At 41.1% G+C, this 24374-nt stretch overlaps 1 protein-coding gene across 11 annotated transcripts in view; it reads right to left on the minus strand.

The window, feature by feature from the left end:
* The window catches only part of SOX5 (SRY-box transcription factor 5), a 649868-nt gene that overhangs the window by 554411 nt on the left and 71083 nt on the right, over nucleotides 1-24374 (minus strand). The window lies entirely within an intron of this gene.

Below are 24374 nucleotides of genomic sequence, written 5' to 3' on the forward strand. Positions count from 1 at the left end.
TGAGGAGTCATTTCTCATACTTCACCTGACTCAGAAATTTGAGGTCAAGAGAAAATACTTTTTATCCATGAAACCTTCCAGATTTTTACTTGGAAGGATTTTGCCCCATATCATCCATTCATATTTTCAGTCAGCTGCTAATATTAAAAGAACAGCATTTTATTTATTCAGGTTTAAACCTATAAACACACCGTCACATGTACCCTTCTTCTGAGATGTACACAGTATCATCATCCTTGACTATACACAAAAACAATGCATCATAAACCTATAATAACAACTTCATTTGGTTTGCGGAATGGGTTTTTGTCTGGTTAAATGTCTAAATTACTCCCATTTATAGGTTATCTGCATATGGACTGAGAGCTGAACCCATCTGAGAATTAGCTTTTAACAGCTGACCTGGTGCCTCAGCAAGTGTTTTGCACAGTCTTCTGGGAAAAAGCATGTTCATGAGCAAGCCTGGAATCACAAACCTTACACCAGAAGAGGCCAAGTGTGTTAATACTTTTCACACAGCAAGTTCAACTGCCCTACTGCTACAACACAGCTCAGTGGCCAAGTGACAGAATAGCATTAAATATTATTTGCAGAGAGAGCCATCTGCCTGCCATCACATAGGAGGGTAAAATCACCTACTAGTAAGCAAGAAAAGAAAGAGACAAAAGAGTTTAAAATAAGATACATAAAGGGAGAGAAGAGAGGAAAGCCAGCAACACCAGCAAAAATTAATTATCTAGAGCTGCATCTCCAGTTACTATTGGATCTATTACTATCTTATCCCAAATAATTATAGGGTTTCCCCACTACCCTCACGCTAACTGCTACTGCATTCTTATAAATTGATATGTTACATAAAACACTGTGTATTGTTAATGTCCCTGTAGTATCTGAGTAATTATATGCATTCTAGTTCTGTATTTTCATATCATCGAGGAATGATGGCTTCAATTCACCACCTCTGTGCTGATGACTCCCACAACTCATTCCCAACCAATCTTGCTATCTAAACATGCATTTCAGCCAGTTTTGCTTCATCTTACAACTGTTAAAACCTTTTTCCGTCTGTTACTGAAGACTCAACAGCAGTTAGTTCAGACATACTGATGGGACAGCACTTTTTTTTTTCCTTCCACTTGCCTTTAAAAAGAGACAGACTATAAAATATCCAGTGCAATTACTGGCTATCTACAGTTAAAGTCTAAGGCATTAGAAGAGACCATAGAGTGCATCTAGGCTCAGTATGTAAACTCCTCAATAAGCACTTTAGAAAAATCATTATGGTTTTTAACAGAAAAAACAATGAAACACCACTCCTTCCACCTGGCTGGTAATACTACCTACCAACAACTTCAGTTCATTGCAGACCAACACCAAATTTATCATCCTACCTAGTAATGGTTATCAAATGGTATATAACAGCTTTAAGAGACCAACAGTAAATCAAATGAAGAAAAACAGCAATAAACTTAAGTACCTGCATGGGTCCTGCAACACTCTTCTCTGCTGCCATTTGCATTCGCCTCCCTCCTTTCAGAGCACACACCCACTAAAAGAGCACACCTGCCACGGAGCCAGATTTTATTGACCTCCTCAGCTGCGGTGTTGGTATTTAGCTAAATCAGTAATTTGTAACTGCAGTCCTTACTGCTCTGATTTTCTCCAGGCTTGCAGAGGTAGCCTTGGGCCACATGAAGGACGGTAGTGTTTTGCCAAAGGACACTCAAAAGAGGTGGAGTTGAAAGCAGTGAAGGTACAGCCAGCTCTTGAGGCATATGAAGCTGGAGGAACCTGGGCTAGATATAAAATCAAACTGGGTCTCCTTTCCCTATTTGCTCTGATCTGTTGCTAGCATGGGAAGTCACGGCCTCTGTCAGAGAAGTAATGGTCACTCAGTAAAGAGGAAATGCGACCTTCATGTAGTAGTTTTGATTTCATCAATTAATTAGTGCCACTGTGGGATCCCCATCTCTCCACTAGGTCTGCCAGTGCTCCAAGGATGTGTCACACATGCCGTGGCAGAGTCAGGAGATGTTCCTGCCTAGCTAGTTATCCCACAGGTCTTCCACACTGTGGAATATAGCAGCAGTACTAACCAAAATATGCTAAGTAGTTGCTCAAATTTCAGTTCTTGCCGGAAGACTGCTTATTTTTTTTCACTCATCAATTCTGCCATGCATAGCTTGCTTAGGAGTTCACCCTGTTCTCAACCTGTAACTGCAAGGGAAGAACAGACTCAATAAAGGCTTAGAGGTTTTGTTCAAATGGGTACAAAGAGAGAATTTAAGTTTCACACGTCTTATCTAAACAGTCTGAAACTCCTTCTGGAGAAGAGAGAGAAAGAAATCTAAAACTCTCTGGACTTTCACACAATTTTTCCAGCTCTCCCGTCTGTTACACAGACTAGACATTTTGCAGATTTCTTGGAGAACTTCCTGGCAACCACCACCAATCACCAGGGCAGGATGCATATGTGTTAAACTGAAATCTTAAACAAAATCATCTTTCTGAGCTTCAAACATCTTTTTTTTTTTTTTTTTAACTTTGAATTCTGGAAAATGGTTTAGTATTATTTTATTTCACTGCAGCTAGTTCAACCATGCCCCACCTTAGGAACAATGGTGCAGCAAAGGCTTAGGGATTACCAAGTGGGTGTTTTACATGTCCCTTCTAGGAAGAAATTGCACAGGTCTTTTTTTTCTGTACATCTTCTTATTTCTATTATGGTGAATTTTCTTTCACTGTATGCTGTTGTGATTCAGATCTAAACCAAGATCACAACTCTTTTTCAGGCACTCCCAGCTAAACAGACAGACTCTTCCTGATGATTAAGTCAAACATCCTGGGGTCCACGAGGTCAATGGCTCAGTTTGTTCCAGAGCTGTTAATCAAGCAAGAATTAATACACTAAGCATAGGAGAATTTGTCAGTTAAGAGTCAATAAAAGGGCTTCATCTCTTTGTGAATCCCTAATAGCTTAACAGCTTTCTCTTGGGTGGATGGCAGGTACCACGAAACATGTAAGTGTGACCCCACATCACTGTTAATGTGTAGTTAGTTGTTTTTATGTTTAAGGACACAGTGGAAGTTCACAGCTTTCACCAAGCTTTCTCCTTTACAAATGATACCAGTAGCAGACGCTTTGGGGGAGTTATGGCAGATTGAAGTATGGACTGGCAGTAACTTGTATCGCATAAACGCCCTTCCCTTTAACAGCAAGCACGTCACAACTGCTACCACAAGTAACACAACATACTTCACGGTGTTGCAAAATCTAGAGCATTACCAAAGTACATTTTTGTAAAATTAATCAGCTTCATTAATAAACTTGTTATTAATTCATGAAACAAATCACCTTAAAAGCCCTGATTCATTTATGGTTTTTAATCAATAACTCTGTTCTCAATATACTGTTATTCACCCCGTAATGTAAGCAGGTAAATAGTGAGGTAATATTACTACCTTTAACTACCCACAGGGTAGCTGAATTTTAGAAATACTTACATCCTGCTTTTACTAAAGACAGCACCCGAGGAGAGATTAAGCGGCTTGCAGAAAGCCGCAGAGGAAGCTGCTGCCTGTGATGGGGTAAGACCTCAAGTGGTAATTCCACGCCCATTCTGGCCGACTATAGCCCTCCACTTCTCTTGGGAGTCAGGCATTAAAAAGAAAGAAAGCCTTAAAGTGTTAAAACTAAGTGTAATCAAAACCAGGCTTCAATACAGAGTGGGAGAGCAGTGAATGAAAAAGGCAGAAAGCAAGAGTCACTGTGAACGCACTAGAAAGAAGACCAAGGGAGGCACTAAAAGAGGGTTTGAGATGGAGTAACACACTATAATTACTTGAAATCCAACCGCTAAACCTCGCTTTGCTTTCCAGAGCAAATTGCTGACAGAGGAAGTCAAATTCTGGATTAGTGCAGTGACACTTCTGTACATTTGATACAAACATAAAATTGGGAATGCTGAAGTCAGTGGGAGTTACAAGCGCTCGGCACCTCCTAGGGGGTATGTATTCTGCAATCAGAAGTGTGACCGCTGCATGTCTGGGCACAACCACGCAAGTTTGAATCGAACCACCTCAGATAACAACAGTGTTCACAGTGCGGAGATCGAGGTTTCAGAAAGCCTTATGAGCACCTCTTCTCCCATGAACAAAATTTCTACAAATATCACGCATGACAACAGAACTAAGACTCACGCTGAAAGAAGGAAAATCCCGTTGTCAGCCCCATCTTAAATACTACCGCTAACAACCAGGGACAGAGCAAATGCCATCAGGCCTCTGGCAGATCCAGTAAAAGCTATCAAAGTCTCAAACTAAAAAAAGCAAATGCTGAGCCCTCCTCAATTCTTCTTCAAGGCCAATAACTGGCCAGTAAGTAAACTTTAATAACTCATGGAAATGAAGAAAACTATAACAAGCTGCTCAGTAATTCTTTGCTGAAGGCAAAGAAGGATAAAAATAATTTATGTATATTCTCTGTGATCCTGCTGTAAAAATCTCAGGCGAAACACACAAATCATTATTTTATTTAAAAGGGGACAAAAAGGTAATAATCACAGTTATTTGATCTAATTATTCCTAAAGGAATCCATAAAAGACTATAAAATATATAAAAACTGCCACTCCTGATCGACTACCTGGGGAGAAAAAAAAAATTCTAGTAGGAAACATAGGTGAAAAAATAATGAAATCAGCATCTCCAAATTGTTTAAAAAAGGATCTTCAACCTAAAGAGAATGGACAGCATAGCTTTAAGGACAGATAAATGGCTGCCTCAAGGATCTGTCTTACCACCTCTTTTTTTTTTTAAGTAATACCTTAATTTGCATAGTAATAACCCAATTATTGTAAGATTAGGTGACAGAAATCTCATTATTACTGTTCCTACAAAACAGTCGATATTCCATTCAGTACCTTTTAATGTTACACACCTTAAAACACAATTATTCCAATATATGCTCATTCATCTCTAATGCAATTTCTTTAATAATAATAAAGAAGACTCTTCCTGTAATTGTTAGGGTTTTTTGGTTGGATATGTTAGTGTTAAAACATGATTTTCCTCATTCAGGCTGCTATAGAAACAAGCAAAGCCAACCAACTGCTTAGGGGCACGCTCCCTCCCCTCTTCCCAAGAGGGAGTCCACCAAGAGGCCTAAAGCACATATGTTAAAATATGTTGCAACAACTCTCTCTCTCTCCATCTACCCACTCCCTGCTTCTTCCCACGCTGAGAGCTGGTCATAAGACAAGCTTGCAAACAAAATCAAATATATTGTAGCATCAGGTTTCTGAGTGTTATTTGTGTTTAGGGCTTGCAGTTACGGGGAGAGGGGGAAGGGTTGTGGTTTTAGGGCTGCGGGAGGAGAAATCGGAGCGCGCGCACAGAGGCACGGGGCTTACCTGCCACAGGCTTTCTCAGTTTCAATTACACAGATAATAAATGCGATAAGTGGTCAGTTACCAGATTAACAGCAGAAAGGAAATGGGGGAAGGAGACAGGGCTGGCTCCATCAGAAGAACACAGCACCACACATGTTACGCTTCAAAAGGATGTCATGAACAGTTACAAAAGTGGAAACAGCAGCTGCTATTTCGTCAGTCCCATTTATCTTCGTGTATGCAAGGTAAGGTTAAGAAGCCTTTTACAGGCAAACCTTCTGTACCACTCCTTCAAATCCAAGAGAGGCTGGAAGCAACCGAGAACTGGTACCACCGGGCATCTGGTGGGAGCCCATACAAACCCAGTCACCAGTGCTTAGTGGCCAGTGCATTTCACAGTCACTTGTAGAGGCTGGCAAGAAAAGGACTGCATACAGCAACTCTCTATTTATGGACAGAGGCCCCCTCCCAATCTACCCAGGGTGTGTAGAGCGGTGCTGCGGGAAAAGTTGGTGGAAGCCATTCTTTGTGTAAACACACAAATTCAGCTTGCTTGGCTTTCAGTTAATCGCTTATCCCACCACCACTAAAAGCAGTAAATACAAGATGCAGTTTCACAGGAGTTATTTACTGTTTAATTTTTGTGAAAGCCTTCTGTCAAAATGGCATGAAGGAGCAGTAATTTGGCCAAGTTCCAATTTTCAAAGTCCTTTACAATCACCAAGCCACCGCAGGTCTGATTAAAAAAGAGAAGCGTGCATAGCTGGAAACTGTCCCCAGGTGGAAGAATTCCAGGATCTTCCCAGGGTTGGGAACACAGCTTGCTGATCCTGGAGGTTAGGCAGCCCACCTCCCACCCACAACCACTACAGGACTAAACACGAGTGAGAACTGTAGGGCTGCCTCTTCACACTGCCGTGGATTTCACAGAAGAGGAAAATACCGTGTGCCAGCGCACAAAGCTGACGGGAAATGACCATCCCTGGCGCTGCCCACAGGCCTGCATGAAGGATGAGCTCCAGAGCAGAACAGTTTGACCTCTTCTCTGAAGATTTTGACCACTTGCCTAATAGTTCCAGTTTTGAAAAGTTTCCAATTATACCATGTTCCACAGAAAGCGAATTAAAATGACTGTTTTCACTTGGTGAAAGAAAAAAAAAGCAGTGAATATGCTAATGATTTTTCCTTACATTCTTATCATCTAATTTCATGCCTTTAAACAGAAAACCTTGTGAATCTTACTATGAAAATTATCAACAAAGAAGAAAACGCCTTCCATCTTACACCAAAACTTGGAGGGCTGAGTTTATACCATCCTGACCCAATCTGACTGAAATTGAAAACTTTTCCTCTTCCATTAATAGCTTTTCCAATTCAGCAGTTCAAAGCTGCAATCCCTCACAGCCTATGCAAGGATTTGGGATCATTTTATAAATCTGTGTGGCAAATGAACATGAAAGAGAAACTCTCCTTATGGCTGGGAACTATCCTTTGGGGGGAAAAAATGTTATTAGCTTTTTAGAGAGCATTTGCAAGGGTAATTTGCACTACAGCTTCTCTTTTTATTGGCCTTGCAAGCGTTGAAACAATTTGTCTTATCGTATATATTCACTTTGAATAGGCACCTCATGTGAAATGCTCCTCTTGAAACAAGAAACAATGGGTTTGAAAACCAACACTAAAAAAGGTTGAGTGTTGCAATAATTTATTTCAATAAAGAATTATTGAAAGTGAAGGAGGAAAGGAAAAAGGAAAGGATAAATGAAAAAGGAAAGGAAAAGCTTCTGATTTAGTCTGTCATAACTTAAGGCAGCTAGGCCAAAGCTCCCAGTTTGGTCCAGCAATTTCACAGGTATTATAACAGGGGGTAAATCGCTACTCCTGGACATCATTTGTATTTCATTACTTCTTAAGAAATCTCAGCCAAAACTAGGGCCTCCCCCTGTGAGACTGCACAAACAGTAAAGAAACACCTTTACCACCCCCAGACAATTCACAACATACACCTGTAAATCAGGATTACCATCACCTGTAAAGGACAGCAGCACAGGAGAGAGCATTCAACAAAAGAAGTACAGAAGTTAGTGGAAATCCTTCCTCTCTTTCAATGTGCTTTGACTCATGGAAGAAGCAAAGCCATGATTGCTCCCGAAAAAATAAGCAGTTCTCTTGCACTGAAACCTCTGAGCCACCTTACGCAGCTCTGTGGGCCAGTTCTTCAAACACAGATGGCTCTGAGCAAGGGGAATGGATCTCTTTTATGCTTCGGTACAACAAAATGCAGACTGTGGATCTCCAGTTCCGAGAGTGGCATTTCATTCTGCCAAGGCAAATAACTTCCATTTTAAGGAAGGAAAAACACCTATTAATTACATAACTAGGAAACAATACTACACTTTCAGTGAGGTTACATATCATTTGAAGTGGGAAACCAGGGAATGTACTTTCTTCCAGAGAAAATCAGTAACAAAAAGATCTATGGAAGAGTAAGAAGAAATAATAAAATCAAAGGTCGCCAGTTGCATATGTTTCTAGTGCTGATTCTTCCCTACAGCAAAAATCCAATTTGCATATGACAGCCCTGCAAGGCAGTTTCACAGAATCACAGAATGGTCGGGGTTGGAAGGGACCTCTGTGGATCATCTGGTCCAACCCCCCCTGCTGAAGCAGGGTCACCTACAGCAGGCTGCACAGGAACTTGTCCAGGAGGGTCTTGAATATCTCCAGAGAAGGAGACCCCACAACCTCCCTGGGCAGCCTGTTCCAGGGCTCCGTCACTCTCAGAGTAAAGAATTTCTTCCTCATCTTCAGGTGGAACTTCCTCTGCTTCAGTTTGTGCCCATTACCCCTCGTCCTGTCACTGGGCACCACTGAAAAGAGTCTGGCCCCATCCTCTTGACACCCCCCCTCAAGATTTTTGTAGGCATTTATAAGATCTCCTCTCAGCCTTCTCTTCTTCAGGCTAAACAAGCCCAGCTCCCTCAGCCTTTCCTCCGAGGACAGATGCTCCAGTCCTCTCATCATCCTCGTACCCCTCCGCTGGACTCTCTCCAGTAGTTCCTCATCTTTCTTGAACTGGGGAGCCCAGAACTGGACACAGTACTCCAGATGGGGCCTCACTAAGGCAGAGTAGAGGGGGAGGAGAACCGCCCTCGACCTAACGGCCACACTCTTCTTGGCCTTCTTCACAACAAGGGCACACTGCTGGCTCATAGTCAGCCTGTCATCCACCAGCACTCCCAGGTCCCTCTCCATAGAGCTGCTTTCCAGCAGGTCTGCCCCAAGCCTGTACTGGTGCATGGGGTTGTTCCTCCCCAGGTGCAGGACCCTGCACTTGACCTTGTTGAATTTCATCACGTTCCTCTCTGCCCAGCTCTCCAGCCTGTCCAGGTCTCGCTGAATGGCAGCACAGCCATTCCATATCCAGCTCTGTGTTGTCAGCAAGCTTGCTGAGGGTACACTCTGTCCCTTTGTCCAGGTCATTGATGAACAAGCTGAACAAGACTGGGCCGAGTACTGACCCCTGAGGGACACCACTAGTTACAGGCCTCCAACTAGACTCAGCACCGCTGATGACAACCCTCTGTGCTCGGCCATTCAGCCAGTTTGCTAGTGCAGATCCCTCCCCCTTCTACTGGAGCTCAAGGGAGTTTCAGCAAGGGCAAGAGTCTGTTCCTCACACGCTAAAACCACTTACTTGTTCAGTTGCTGTAACTCTTCGTTCTCCCATCTCAGTGCTGTGCTGGGTACACTAACCAGAATTTACCCAGCAATATGACTTACTCTGACTTTTCCAGTTAAATGCAATTTAATTGAAAATGTTTTTTAATGGAATCTAGCTAGTTTCAACAGCAAAATTCTCAAGCCCAGAATAACTGATTTGAAGAAAACAGAAAAAAACCCCACCCACAGGCCAGCAGGACAGAGGCTCACCCAAGGTGCGAGTTCAAACCCATGCTTCAGAAGAGACGCATGAACCAAGATTCCACATGTCTTGTAAAAGTACGTTAACCGCTGGGCTATGAACTACTCCAAAGTGGCGTCTTGCTCTCAAAGTTAGGTTTGACTTCTGGGAGGGTGGGCTTTTTTTTTGTTAAGTGAAAAATCCTGAAAGATTCCTTTTTCATTCTGATTCAGAAAAAGACAAGAACAGAGGGGTTTTTGAAAGGTTATTGAAAAGTACAATGGGCCAGCACTTCAACTTCCACAAATCAACACAGCAGCATTTAAATCAATGTAATGCTCTTGAATTCACTAGCTTTCAGCTTGATCCAGCAGAAACAGAAATGATGTAGGCTTTTTATGTTCAACGAAAACCAAGAAGTGAAGCTGACCAGCAAAAGAGAGCAACTAATTTCTCCTAAATTCTTGCCTAAGAAAAAGGCAAAAACAAAAAAAAAAACCCCACATTGAATTTTTGAAAACATTTGTCCATGCAAAGCTATAGGCTCAAGTCCCATGTCTAGCTAAATTCTCACCAACTCCTGAAAGATGTCTGTAATAGCTTTTCCTCACCTACAAGGACATTTCACTGCATAAATACTGCAGACATGAAAAAAAAAAAAAAGAACAAACTCGACTTCAGTTGCTCATGAGAGAATTGCCACTTGTTTACTCACAGTAGTAAGGTAAGCCTATTTGGCCTCATGTGATCAGCTTGGAAGGCAATGTATTTTACACAATGTTAACTACAGAGGTAGAACTTGTCTATTTTGAACTGACCCATATAGGAAAATATAAAATAAACCAAAAAAAAATGCACAGCTAACAGTACAGGAAAAGACGGACAGACTTTGTATAATAAATAAGTAAACCCACAAACCATTGTACACAGCTCTCACTGATGCTTTGGTCAGCACTATGCACCATCATAAACTGAAAAAAGCAATTTCTGGCAGCTTTGAACAGCAATTTAAGTCCAAAGCTTACTTACAATTGATGTAAAAAGGTCAAAGTGAAGCATCAAAGCACATGACTACATTTTTAACCAAGCCTGGGATACACTATTCTAACTGCATGAACTATTTCTTCCTGCTTATCACGGCCATCATCAAGACTCAGTATTTGGCTGCTCTGCAGTACTTTGTAGTGTTTCCAAATGAAGATGCATATTATGATATAGATGTAGCTACCATACGTGTGAGTCCATCTGCTTGCTGCCAATATAACATACTTATTAAATATTGCATTAGTACTTAATTGTGACATAAAAAGGCCCATATTCAGCAAGTGCCTAGCTTTAAATATTTGAATAAGTGCTTACTGAAGTCCTTAAAGTTAGCCAGGTGTTTAAGTACTAAGCTAAATCAGGGCCAAAGGCAGAATAAGTGTTGACATGGTAAAATACAAAGGCTTAATATCAAATGAATAATGAGGCAAACACAAAGATCATTCAGCTGAATTTCACTGTCATTAAGCTACACACAAACACATAATTCCTGGACACGTTTGATCTAATGAAACTCTAAGGTCAAGCAGAATGATTGTTCCCATCTATTTCAATGTGAAAACAAAATTATTGGTTTGTGAATATAAAAGTTCTCTCAGGAGTAAAGCTGGTTGATACAGACTTGTCTACATATACGACAAGGGCTTCAATGTTTATCTAAAAAACTGTACAAAAAATTTACCTGTGACCCTGAAAGATGTGTGATAAAAAGTGTAGAAGCACTAATAAAATCCTACATAACACATCATTTAAATCTGAAAATGACTTAATAAAAATCTGGCTATCTTTCTACTGTATCTCTGTTCTCAGACGACTTGATTACAAAAAAGGAAGAAAAAATCACACTTCATTAAACGTCTCCAAGAAAACTGAACAGCTGATAGAGGAACATAAGCTCTGACTGTTCTGAATGTCCATATTATTTGAAAGATATGCTGTAATATTAACAGTCTTTGGGTCTAACTACTCCATGTGGTTAAAATACTAGAAGTCTAGGTTTGAATCGCACAAAGACCAAGTTTTGATGCAATATATATTCCTACCAGTGTGTGGCTTACATTATAATCTGGGGAGTCTGCTATCACATATTGTGTCAGTTTCTATAAAATAAAATCTGGGAATTATTGAAGCCATTGTCTTTTCAGATGACAAAAATATCAATGTTAAATGTGCCTTTAAAACATTTATCAGTCACGTGTGTCAAGAAGCAAGAGATGAGGAATATTTCATGTGAGTAAAATGTGAGTAACTTAACTTGACAAGAACATGTATTCACTTAAGAACAGGATATGTCCCTCTTGGCATGGACATCATAATGTGCAGAGTCTCCAAGAATTTAATTAGAGCTTGTAATATAGCAATTAACTACTGTATACTGAAACCTTTTGTAATATTTTTTTTTCAGTAGTGGTGAAGAAAGAGAAATTACCATGCTGGAAAAAAAACAATGGCACAGGAAAACAAAAGCTACTGTAAATCCACAGGCAGTAAAAGGCATGTGGCAGGCTTTGTCATCTCTTTGTTCCATCACTGACCTTACCTTGGACCTTTCTGCTTATGATACCATCTCTGAGTCACATAAATGATGCAAAAAGTTCTGATTTATTTTTGATAGCTCTCCAGATATAATTCCACTTTTTAAAAGAAAATATCATTACCTGCTTCACAAAGTCAACGGGGTAAATTCTCCCAGTCTCTAAATAGGTATCTTCTACAACTTGTCAACCATAAGTATTGCTGGTTTTATGCAGATAATAAAAATAATTCCAAACTAGGGTCCAAACACAAAAATCAGACACTCAAAAGCACTGAAAACACAACTTTTTATAATGTACATGTCTCTCAGGGCTTTGTTTGGCTTCCACAAACATCAACATAGAGTGTTGTGGACATTTTCTAAATCACAGAATCACAGAATCACAAAATGGTAGGGGTTGGAAGGGACCACTGTGGGTCATCTAGTTCAACCCTCCTGCCGAAGCAGGGGCACCTACAGCAGGCTGCACAGGACCTTGTCCAGGCGGGTCTTGCATATCTCCAGAGAAGGAGACTCCACAACCTCCCCGGGCAGCCTGTTCCAGTGCTCCGTCACCCTCAGAGTGAAGAAGTTCTTCCTCATGTTCAGATGGAACTTCCTCTGCTTCAGTTTGTGCCCGTTGCCCCTTGTCCTGTCACTGGGCACCACTGAAAAGAGTTTGGCCCCATCCTCTTGACCCTCTCCCTTAAGATATTAATAAGCATTTATAAGGTCCCCTCTCAGCCTTCTCTTCTTCAGGCTAAACAGGCCCAGCTCCTTCAGCCTTCCCTCGTAAGAGAGACGCTGTAGACTCCTAATCATCTTCTTAGCCCTCCTCTGGACTCTCTCCAGTAGTTCCTCATCTTTCTTGAACTGGGGAGCCCAGAACTGGACACAGAACTCCAGATGTGGCCTCACTAGGGCAGAGTAGAGGGGGTCTAGATCTAGACCAAGTCAGGAAGTGGGGGTGAGCCTAACCTGAGCCTAACCTAAGATCCCTTTTCTCCTTTTCCGATGACGAAAGCAGGGCCAAGTACAAGAGAAAGGGAGGAACATTTCAGTCACACGTTGCATATGCAGGCATGTTTACAGATGCAGGGGAGAGGACAGGGCAGACTCCACAAGGTGATAGGCTTATTAATCATCTCTTCCCCGTGAATTTGCAAGTCAACACTGACTCTTGGAGATCTTTAGGTTCAATTCTGATCCCCCAATCAGCAAATCTTGAACCTAGTCTTTTCCTAGGAACTCTTCAAAATATCACATTTATAAAAATCATATCAAGATTCAATGGGTAACATAGTGGACCCGGAGTGAAAACATACACATGTATTATTCCAGCTTGATCCTTGTTTGTGTGGGTGATCTTAACTGCTTCTGTTGTCATTTATCCACTAATAAAATAGGAATAATAGTAACTTACCTCTTTGATAAAGTATTTCAAAATCTGTGAGTAAAAAGTGCTATGAAACAGTTGAATTTCATAATTAGGTGCTATTATAGTCCAAGTAGCATTTGGCAAAAATAAAGAGAATATAAAAGCATCCAGGCTCTCATTTACTGTTACTTAGTTGCTGGTAGTAGTGTTTCATACTATCTTTGCCTCCTTCACTCAGCTGTACAAAATGTAAACTCAACATTACAGAGAATGAATGTTAGTATCTTCAGGTTAAATGCATCTACGAAGCGTTTGCAGACATGATGGTGAGACACACCACCACGTAATGGGTTACCATGTGTCAGCTGAACTGTAACATTCTCTTGGACTGCTGCAACTGCGTCTTAAAATCTTTTAAACTGTGATAACTCAGTCACTTTGAAAAAGTAGCTCCTTCCCGAGTTTTCAAAGCCCGAATCCTCATTGACTGTGGAGCCTTAATTCGTAATTCATCTGCTGGGATGGATGTGCTTCAGCCTTTACTGGTACTTCGAAATGACAGACTTTGTCTTGGTTGGTGAAGCAGGGGTAGAGTTAAAACCAAAAATCCTACCCATTTTCCCCATGCTGCTTGCCATGACTCCTCTTACATTTGCTTGAGACTGGATTTCCAGGGGTCAGAAAAGGAAGCGGCCATCAGCAGGGGGAAGGACATTCACCACCACCACACAGCAAAGTCGAGGCCTGCTCAAAGGCCGCAGCGCAGTACAAGGGACCCCCTGCTGCTTCCCCAGACAGCTCTTCCAACCAGCAGGACCCCCAAGGGGGGAAGACGAAAGGCCGCAGGGTCAGGCTCTCTGAGGGATGCTGGAGAAGGTGTTCACAGCCTGAGCATCAGCACCACCGGCTGCACCTTGGCTGGCAAACATGCGCCAGGGCCTGTTCTTTGGCACAATGTGGCTTGCAGCCCCATGGCGCAGTGCTCCCTCCTGCCCCTACATGAGGACAGACTTGCTCGTGACGCCTCACGGGGCACCTCTGGCTGCTGCTCTCCTCCAAGCAAGGCCCAGATACCAGCTGAGATGGTGGCGGCTGCCACGGGCCGCAGCCACGCCACGGTGCACACCAACAACCACCACAAACCACAGGCTGTTGGTGCCGACTCCCTGCCCTTGCCCTGCCCGCTTGGTCGGCACAGACCCAGCCGCTGGGCCTACACCAGCATTATTTAACAAAAGAGGCCCTAAAACCTGGGCACGCCACTGCTCGCGCGCAGACTGAACACCCAGACTCCCAACTGGGAATCATGCTGGGCATTCGCTAACGCCTAAAGTGTCTCTGAGCCCTGCCAGTGTAAAGGCTGCCTGGTCTGGGCCAAAGCCATGCCACCATGCCTTGTTCCAGCAAGGTGAAAGCACAGACAACAGTGTGCAGGGGCCCAAGATCTTGTCTCAGATCATGGTGGGGGTCACCCCTATGACCCTTCCTTCCTGAATCCCCACTACTCAGTCCCTCGGTGCCTCAGTCCCCCGTCTCCATCTTCCCCTCAAAGGCCAGTGAGTTGCATTTATTGAGCCCTGACGAGGGCCCTATAGAAACCTCTTCTCCCCACACCACCAGCTGGCCACCCCTCATCAGCGGGCATCACTACAGGAGCCAAACCTCACCTAAACCGAGACTTTGGGACCTCCCTACCCCCTCCCTGGTCCTCTGGAGGACCATGAGGACATCCCATCCTTAGAGATTAGTATTCCAGGTAGCTCAAGTCACCATTCCAGTCCTCTCCCACGTCTCTGTTGTAAATCTTCACCTAACACACCAGCACAATGCAGCCTGCCCACACCATCCCCTGCCTTCCCACCTTTCCCAGAATCCAGCTGTTTTGCACCTCGGACAAAAATCCAAACAAAAACCCCTCCTCTAATATACCAAATGAGATGTGTGGGAAGGTCATATATTTCTGATATTTTCTCCGGGGATCAGGACCAGGGCCCTTTCCTTGCCTGTACATCAAAAGCTAATCCTCCCACCTCCTCCTTGTTGACATGCAAGTTCTCCAGCCTCTCCCTCATTACGTAAGGCACATGCACAATCCTTGTCCTCCCACAGAGCATCTCAAGCGACACAATCCTTCCCCTCAGTCACACCAAGACTAATCCCAGCACTTCTGATGTTACCCACTAAATAGCCATCGATACAGTGAGAACAAAAGGAATGAAGCACAAACTCTGCACATGGCTTAAACCACACCCTCGCGACTGATTATTTTGGTTTTCTACTCCGCATTCACGTTCTGCTTCATACCTGCAATCGAAAATTATTTTTCTGTACAGGTTTTGGGGTTTTTTTTCTGTGAGGGATGAGAGGGAGACGGGGTGTTCCTTTATGAGTGAATAGAGGATTTTGTTTTGTTTTGTTTTGTCGGTGGCATTTTATGGCCATATTTTAAAGACAAGTTCATGGTAAGTTCAGAGGAAAGGAATTTTAAAAGAAAATCCAGCACAAAGCATTGCGGGGAATGATATGGAAAGTTGACAAAATGAAGATAAACAATGAAAAAATAAATAATTAAGTGTGCTGAAACATTGCATCAGTATTTATCACATTGGTAACTTTTCTTACGGAAAATGCTTTATTGTCTACAGTTTCAGAAAGAGATCTTAACCTAGGCTATGGAAGCAGAATGCTGCATATATAACGGTTTTGAAACGTATTTTTATATATAGAAAAAAAAGAAAATGGCAAATATGTCTGTATGAGATAAGGTTTTCTGAACAAAATATAATACATGGAAATCCTTTCTTGAAGTGCTTTGTGGTCTTAAGGAGGTAGGAAACTTAAAACAGTAGTTACAGTAAACACAAGTCTAAACAAGGTGTGAAAAATGTGGGCATAGTCAGAAACAAAAACTCTGAAAAAAAGCAGCTAAAAAAGTGAGAGAAATGATGTCTTACATGGACATGGCTAATCTATTTACAGTTACTTTAAAATCCATTAAAGAACTCAGTTGCAAGTAAATAGAGAAGGTCTATGCCCAGCATCAGGAAAGGTAGCAAGAAAAAAAAAAAGTAGAGCTGGGCCCTCAGAACTCCTCTAGCTCTAATTCCAGTCTGCCTGTGTCAAATTGGCTAAGTTGCATCATCTCTTAGACCAGTTCTCTTCATGGCTAATGGGGTGGTAGTATTTTCCTCTCGAGTGTGCTATCAAGATGAATTAACTAAATTATATTAACTAAGGCTACCTCACTGTCCTCCTGCAAATCTTCTGTCAAAACTCCTTCCTTGCCTTGATGCTTACAAAGGATACCTCGACTGCTGGGAAGCTGGTGTATTAAGATATCTGCCTATTATAAGCATGTCTACATTAGCAAGCAATTTGGTGCAACAGGCAGAGCACTAGATCATAGCAGTTGATAATGATTCACCTACATCTATACTATCTGGGGCTCAAGTTTACTATCGGCTAGATTCAGCCTTGTCCTCTGTACTGAATCTTGCACGTAGCTCACATTTGTTTCAAGGGACCAAGCATTGGTTTAGATCCTTGTATTTCCATCACTTCTCAGAGCGCCTGTGATTTTTTTCTGGAAAGGAGTTTCTGCTTTATTTTCCTCCAGAGCAATCTAGTTCAATACAACCCAAAACCATTTTTGAAACCAAGCTGACATATGCTATGCAAGAATGACCAGGGAGATTTGCTTCAAAACCACACCAGTGCTCCAAACCAAAATGCTAACATGGGTGTAACCAATGCTGACTACGATAATTTTTCTTCATACATTCCCTCTATCTCCTTATCCAGATCCTATTTTTTTTTTAATCTTCAAGAAACGTTAAAGTTTTATACCATGTAATATTTTGGTGGTGACACCACTCTATGAAGACTGCTCCTGGCTGCAGTTTACTCACAAGCAGCTGTAATGCACAAGTTAAAATGCAAATAATTGAGGTGCAAAGGCAGAAAAAAACATCTGATGCTAGATATTTTTAACCAGTTTCCCCACTGTACTGTGGCGTGGTCTAAGACAGTAAACTTTTGGGATAGTACTCGATGCAGTCAGGTCTCCATGATACAGTTCCTATCACAGTATCTTTATTCATACAGTGACACTATGTTGAAGAATTATCTGGCTTAGCAGCTGTACTATAAACTATTTTCTCAACAATAATGTATTTAAATATTAGTGTTAGTAATTTGTGTAATTTCTTTGCTGGTACATTTTATATTTCAACTTATTACCCTTCTGAAAGGATGTCCTGACATTTTATCTACCGATACAAACCCTGCTGCAGGGTTTATCCTACCTGTAGATGGAACAGATAACACATATAACTGTTCAAAGTACACTTAGGTATGTTCTGTTTTGTATACGAAACAATCACTTGGAGAGTGACTGTATGAAAGACACTTGATAAGGACAGTGTTGAGAGTGTTTGGTAAGTACAGAAAAAGGATAACATCTTGGCACATGGCAAACTATTTTCACTAGGAAGGCTTCCATTTTGTTGTTACTGTGTTTTTAACTCCAAGAGGTGGAGATTTCTATTCTTCAGGAGAAATCAGTCAGGAATCAACAATTAAGAGAAGTATATTCAAAAAGGTTGCTTCAAGCACCAGGAAGCTAATCTTCTTTGGTTACTTGTAACTACTAAAGTGGTAAAAGCTTATTCAAGGAATAACTCAGAGCACCTAAGCTAAACATTGTCTCTGAACCACCTTCTACCCACATCCTTCCCCACTGAGAGAGGAACAGATGAAAGTTAGCCTTGTTAGCCTTTCTGAACAACCCCTCTTTGTGAAGAGCATTCCTATATACTTTATCTCTTTAATCAGAGGGTTTTAAATGCATTGTTTTATTTTGAACTGCAAGTACTTCAATTTTGCGAACCAAATCCCACTAAAATATTCACAAATTTTAACATTTCATCTGGACTTGCCATTAAAAATGCTTCAGTAACTCTATAAAGTAGAAGTATTCCAGCTTTGAGAGGTATTAATTTGGATCCACTCACAGAATAATAAGATTTTTTTAATCAATATTCTTGTGGGTTCCTGCTACTGATATTCAGTTACGGTTCTCAAACATACCCTTTCAACTTAAGGTAAATCAGAAATGTGCTGAAGTTACTACAACCAGATTTCAGTGCTACTTTGCTGTCATTACCTTGTAGTTAGTCCCTGTGGATAGGCATCCACATAACAAGTTCATGGTTAAATAATGTTCCAACAGCTTAAAAATGTTCTAATGCCCTAGACAAATACTGTTCTAATACCTTATACCTTAAAGGCAGATATAAATGACAGCAAAATCTTAGAGATACTCATGGTGTGATCACTGTGCAAAAATTCAAGATATAGCTGGATACAGCGCAGTGCAAATGGGACAGGGAGCATCACAGGCAGCATTCAGCCATGACTGTACAGCGTGATCTACAAGCAGATGGCCATGTACCAAAACACATTCACCTGTCACCAAACCCTTGCTACTGTGCCTGGTAGGAACATCAAGAATTCATGCAGAGAGACCTTCCCTCTCTCTCCTAGGTTAGACCAAATCTATGTACTCCATCCTAATTGATGAAGAGGTGCTTCTGGTCCAGAGCTGTCTCTGCATGTTCTTCTTTTGTGCTCCCTAACACAAGTGACACACAATCCACCGCAGAGTCTGTGCAGCCATGGTGATGCTAAGCCTGAGACTGCCTTCACTCATACCAAGTCAAGAGATGAGTGGCTCTGTGCTAATAGGGATCACTCCGCAAGTGTAGTGATAAGCAGACAGCAACATAATGCCTTTAAGTCTTGGAAATATTATTTTTTAGCTTGTTTCAGTTTTTGTATCAAGTTCCTTTTGTAAATAAAAATAAATTATAATATTTAAAGTGGATATTAAACTAACCACTATTAATGTCCTAAGGACCCAAGAAGTCTTAAAAACAGAGGAATTTAAAAAAGTAGTCTTTTACTTTCGAATCATCATTGTCTTCCTACTTCTAAACCAACACAGTTTGCTCATGACTTCTTGGGTTCTCAGAATGAAGTATTTGCAGAGACCAAAATCCTTGTGTGACCCAGAAACATCACTACTTTCCAAAAATACAATGACATGCTAACCTATTAATGCAAACCTGCTGCTTTACATCCTTTTCACTAAATCACACTGAAATGCTCCATTGTGACAATCTCATTGAACCTGTTGCCAAACTTCCTTCATTAGAGACATTCACTAAAATGACACTTTCAAGTAATTAAGTATTAAGTAACCATCTCAGTATCATATTTTTTTTTAAATCAGCCTGCTTGCCCTAGTTATTGTTTCTTCAGGGCATGTTTTTTCAACCTATATTTACCTTAAGAAATACACGGTCTAGTTGACTTCCATGTCTTCTGCAAGACTCTCTCAGCGTGATACGGGTTTGTTAAATGTGAGTAAGAACTGAAAAATCTGGCCCTAGGTGTCCAGCTATGTACTTCTCCCACAATGTATCAAACTTTCCCTCCTTTGAATTAATGTCAGAGCTGAGCTTATAAAGCATGGCCTTGGCTTGATTTATGAGTACGTTTAAGGAATGTGAGGTCACTCCAGCTAGCAAACAAGCCGGCCTCCATGCAACAGAGCAAAACAAAAACTTTAGGCAAAAAATCTCAGTGTACTTGCTTCAAAGAATGTATAAAATAATCTTTCAAAATTTATTTAAAAACACATAAATAAAGATATATTGTCATTTTTTAAATGCAGACCTATTTTAAGTGGCAGCCAGAGATGAACCAGAGGAAATGGGGTTTTTACCGGTTCTGTCCTCGCACAGCAGTACCTACAGTTGTGGCTGCTTTATTCCTACCAGTCTGAAAATGAATCTCTAAGCAAAGAAGACTCCCTTTAAATTAAAAATGAATAAAACTTTGTCATTTATGTGATGCAACACGCCATATGGAACAAGGACAAAAAAATCTTTCCATAAAGCTAATACAATATACCAAGTTTTTAATGCTTCTGTCTGCAAGGTTCTAGTCAGGTGACTGTTGTATGGAGACTGAAGACACATGCGTGTAGTATGCAAACTCCAACACATCACTTTACTGGCAGTTTGGGAAAAATCAGCGTTACGCTAAAAAGACCATGAGGCAGACTAGAGGAAGTCAGTATTTATGGGCTCCTTCCGCACTCAGTGAAGAAAAAGAGACACGGTATGAAGAGAACACCAGTTTTCCACCTTCTTCAATTTACAGATACTTGAAGTATTGCAGTGAGGTGCAGAAACTTTATAGTAAATTTGCCTTAATTTTTGCAATACCTTCCTAAGACAACAGTCTGAGTCTGCCGATTTCCTGATAAATCAGCCATACTTGGTCAGCCACTCTGGAGCTATACATTGCAATTCAGAGAGACAGCAGAAGCAGTCTAGACAACCATGTTTCTCCAGGGACTAAGCACTGCAAAGATACCTATGTATTTACACAGACCTAGTGTTGTCAGATATCGAGATTTTATCATGAGATTCATCACAGGCATTTCTCTTAAAGACTTGCTCTGCTTATTGGAGAATATCAGCTGCAATTTAACAAAGAAATGGAGCTACTAGCTCTGATGCTTTAAAAAACCCCACCCTTGAAAGTGTGAACCCTGACAACTCAAAAGCAAGAAAAATATCAAGTGGGTTTGGGGTTTTTTTTATCTTACGATTTCTAGATGATTTTGTGGCCTGCTTCAATGGGTGATATTCATGCAGATGGGTTAAATGTCATTTTGCACCCTGAATAACTTTCCTAAAATCTGTTCTGAAAGCCTTGTCACTCACCTGAGTAAGCCTACTGGTTTTAAATGGGCCTCCATAAGTGACCAGACTAGTCTACTTCTGCACGCTGCTGAGCATTATGTAGGAGGTGCTGATACTCCCACATCCCTTTAAAAAGAAGATTAGGCACTAAGATAAGTGAAAACTTCTGTTCAAATTGGCTCAAATCCTTCTCCTATTTAAATTAGTGGCAGAACTCCCACTTACTTCAAAGGTCCAGGACAGGCACACTGTATTAATTAGGACAGTACAAACACTCTCATTACAAAACCGAAGCATGTGACACTCACCTGATTTAAAACAAAACCAAAAAACATGGTCTTGGATTTGCATCTTTGTGAACACTACGCACTAGAGACTTCAGCGCAGAAGTCCCAGGGAATTCAGATTTTGAACCAAAAATAGTTAATAATGAGAAACTTTTATACATTACTCATTCGTTATAAGCTTGAAAGTAAGAGTCCTTTATGGTGGGTCTAAATTTGCTGGAATTCATGTAAATCAGAATAAAACTTGACCATATAGTAGGTCATACTTGCCACAGCTCTAGTTACGTTGGAGAGGGCAGGAGCTTTTCAATGTTAAAGAAATTTTAGCCTTTGCACCACTCTCTTCAATTCAGTGCACTTCAACGGCAGCTCCTTCAGCACTAAAAGGAAAGAGGCACCTTTGCACGACGCTAGCTATAAATCTAGCATTGCCACTTCGGGCTCCCCTCGTAGCTAAAGCCCCAGCACAAGGCACAAACACTTCCTTTAATCTACCCTCCCGCCACAGCCCCGCTCCCTCCTCGAAGATGGTTACATCAGGCTGGCCTGTCTGAAAATAGCCTCTGCTACACCAACTACACCGAGAACGGCACTTTGCAGGGCAGCGGCAATGCCTGCGTAGTCCCAGCGGTGCAGGGGGCTGAGGCCAAACTTCTGCTCCCCAGACCAAGCGGCGACACGTTTGCTACACATCAAATTCAGCCTTTCTTTGAAGCGACGGGGCAGCAAGCAGACTAATGGCAGGCTGAGTATTTTTAATATTTATAATGAATAAAATTACATGCTTGGAATGCAACCTTCAGCATAACAGCATTAAAAACTAAATTTTTATTTGGATTATATTCATGGTAATAACAAATAATGTAGGGGTTTTTTGTGACATAGGTTAAAAAGTCCGTAACCTCTAATTTGACAGGAACTCTATTATCACTCTCTGGAAAATTAGACAAGATAGAATATTAAGACATCCAAAAACTGACACAAATAGAAAACTAGGTCTCTCACTTGCTCCTCTTTCTTTAAACAAGGAAGATGATTATATGCTGTTTGACATTCCATTTTCAGGGCAACTAAAGAGATGCCGGGAGTCACACTTCATTTATTCTTCCAAATGCCATCACTGAAAAAAAAGTGTTGGTATTTGAAGTCACCATACTCCCACAAACAGCGGCCAGAATTAACCTTGTCTTCCTGATGGTTTCATTTGTGAAGTCCCTCAGTTTAGTTTCTCAAGATGAAATTAAAAATACCCTCATGGCTGAGCGTAAGCACTTCAAACATACACACTGCATGGTGGGCCAAAACTCCCCAGGGTGTAGCCTCACTGAACTCATTGTGTTAGACAAGTCAAGGGGAAATATGTTCTTGTAGAGATTTCCAGCCTCAAGATATTTGGATTTGCTTAAGGTTAGCGTCTGAACTTTTACATAACTATTCAGACTGAACCTCAAGAAATTTTGAGGTTCACGACCAACTCTAAACTACGAGCAAAGGAAATTATTTTAGTAACTCTTTCGTGATTCCCAGCAACATGTTCTGCTTTTCAGTGTGAATAAAACAATGTTGTTTTATATCTTGTCATACCAGTGAACAAAGGCATAATGTTGCACACATTTCCTTAAACAAACAAACAAACAACCCCTCCATGTTTTCTGTTGGAATGTTATCAATCCAAAATAAGAAAAAAGAAAATTCACTTTTTTAAATCTATTCAAAGCTGACACAAAAAGTTAGAGTCATTAGTGAGTTTTTAGTCTGTTCTTACTCAGGCAAAAGTCCCATTGAAATGAAGCCAACATTACTTCAAAATCTGAATACTGTTTCATTCAGCTTTTCAGCACCAAGATGAAGCTTTAGTTACAACCATCTGTCATGGGTATAATCTCATAGCACTGATACCCATTTCTCTTAAATATAACCTTTCTTCATAAACTCTTTATCTACCTCTGGTGTATATACAAAGCTCAAAGAATACAAATGAAAAATCAGTATTTTCGCTATTATTGTATGAACAATAATAGTACCTTGCACTGTAATAAAAATTAATCCCAGATAGCTTAGTTAGGCCAAAACACACACTACAATACAGTATCTTGAAGACAGAAATTAAGACTTCTTTTGGCACAGCTTGAAAGAACGCACAAACTAAAGGGATGGTGGAGAAGACAATGTTGTATTTTAGGATCTCAAGACATTGTGAGGGTTCTCAAACGGCAGCTCCCTCCACTACCATTAAAAATCCACTATACATACATTATTGACTATTAATAAGATGAAGTTTAGAATGTGCTTTCAACAGGAAAATTATAGAGGACACGGAAAAATATTATTATAATTGTGTCCAATAATAAAACATAATCATCCCTGGGAGCCTGCATTCCTCAATATCCAAATATTTCACGCTGCCCTTGCTAATGTGTGACAAAAGGCTCAAAACTGGACGAGAAAGAGAAACAGGGGTTGATGACAGCAGAAATAAGGAAATAGCACAGTCTACTGGTTAAGGTGTTGAACTGGGTATCACTCCACATGGGGCTGCCTTGCTAACTCGGCTACTGAGACTCTTCTTTTCCTCGGGCTAAGCACGCAGCCAGTCGAGCCAAGCTGAAGACCATACAAACGCCCATGCAGTTCAAGGTGCAGGCAGAGACATTTATTGGCACTCTGACCTGTCTGGAATCCATTCTGGTCCGTATGGCCACCTTAGCATGATGCTCTGTCCACCTGCAGCGCTGGGACACATTGACTTAGTTTCTTGACTTCCAAACTTGTCTGATCATGCCCTTCCCTGCAGACATGCCCCTTGCTAAAAAAAACAGGTCAAGGACATACCAGAAATTCAATTTGTGTTATATTAAGTGCTATATTAACTGGTAGGTTTGATTTTTTCACAGACAAAACTTTAAGTAATGTATACGTCTTTCAATGTACCAAACTCTGAAAGTCATCACCAACTGCCCAAAACAAACAGCAGGAAAGACAGTAGTTCAGAGGAAAGAAGACTCTTGACTTTTAATGTGCCTAAGATCTTTGAGTCAAGACAGATTTTTTTTAACACCACAGTCATGATTTTTGAAGACCT

The sequence above is a fragment of the Opisthocomus hoazin genome, chromosome 1, assembly GCF_030867145.1.
Source record: "Opisthocomus hoazin isolate bOpiHoa1 chromosome 1, bOpiHoa1.hap1, whole genome shotgun sequence".
Classification (NCBI taxonomy): Eukaryota; Metazoa; Chordata; class Aves; order Opisthocomiformes; family Opisthocomidae; genus Opisthocomus; species Opisthocomus hoazin.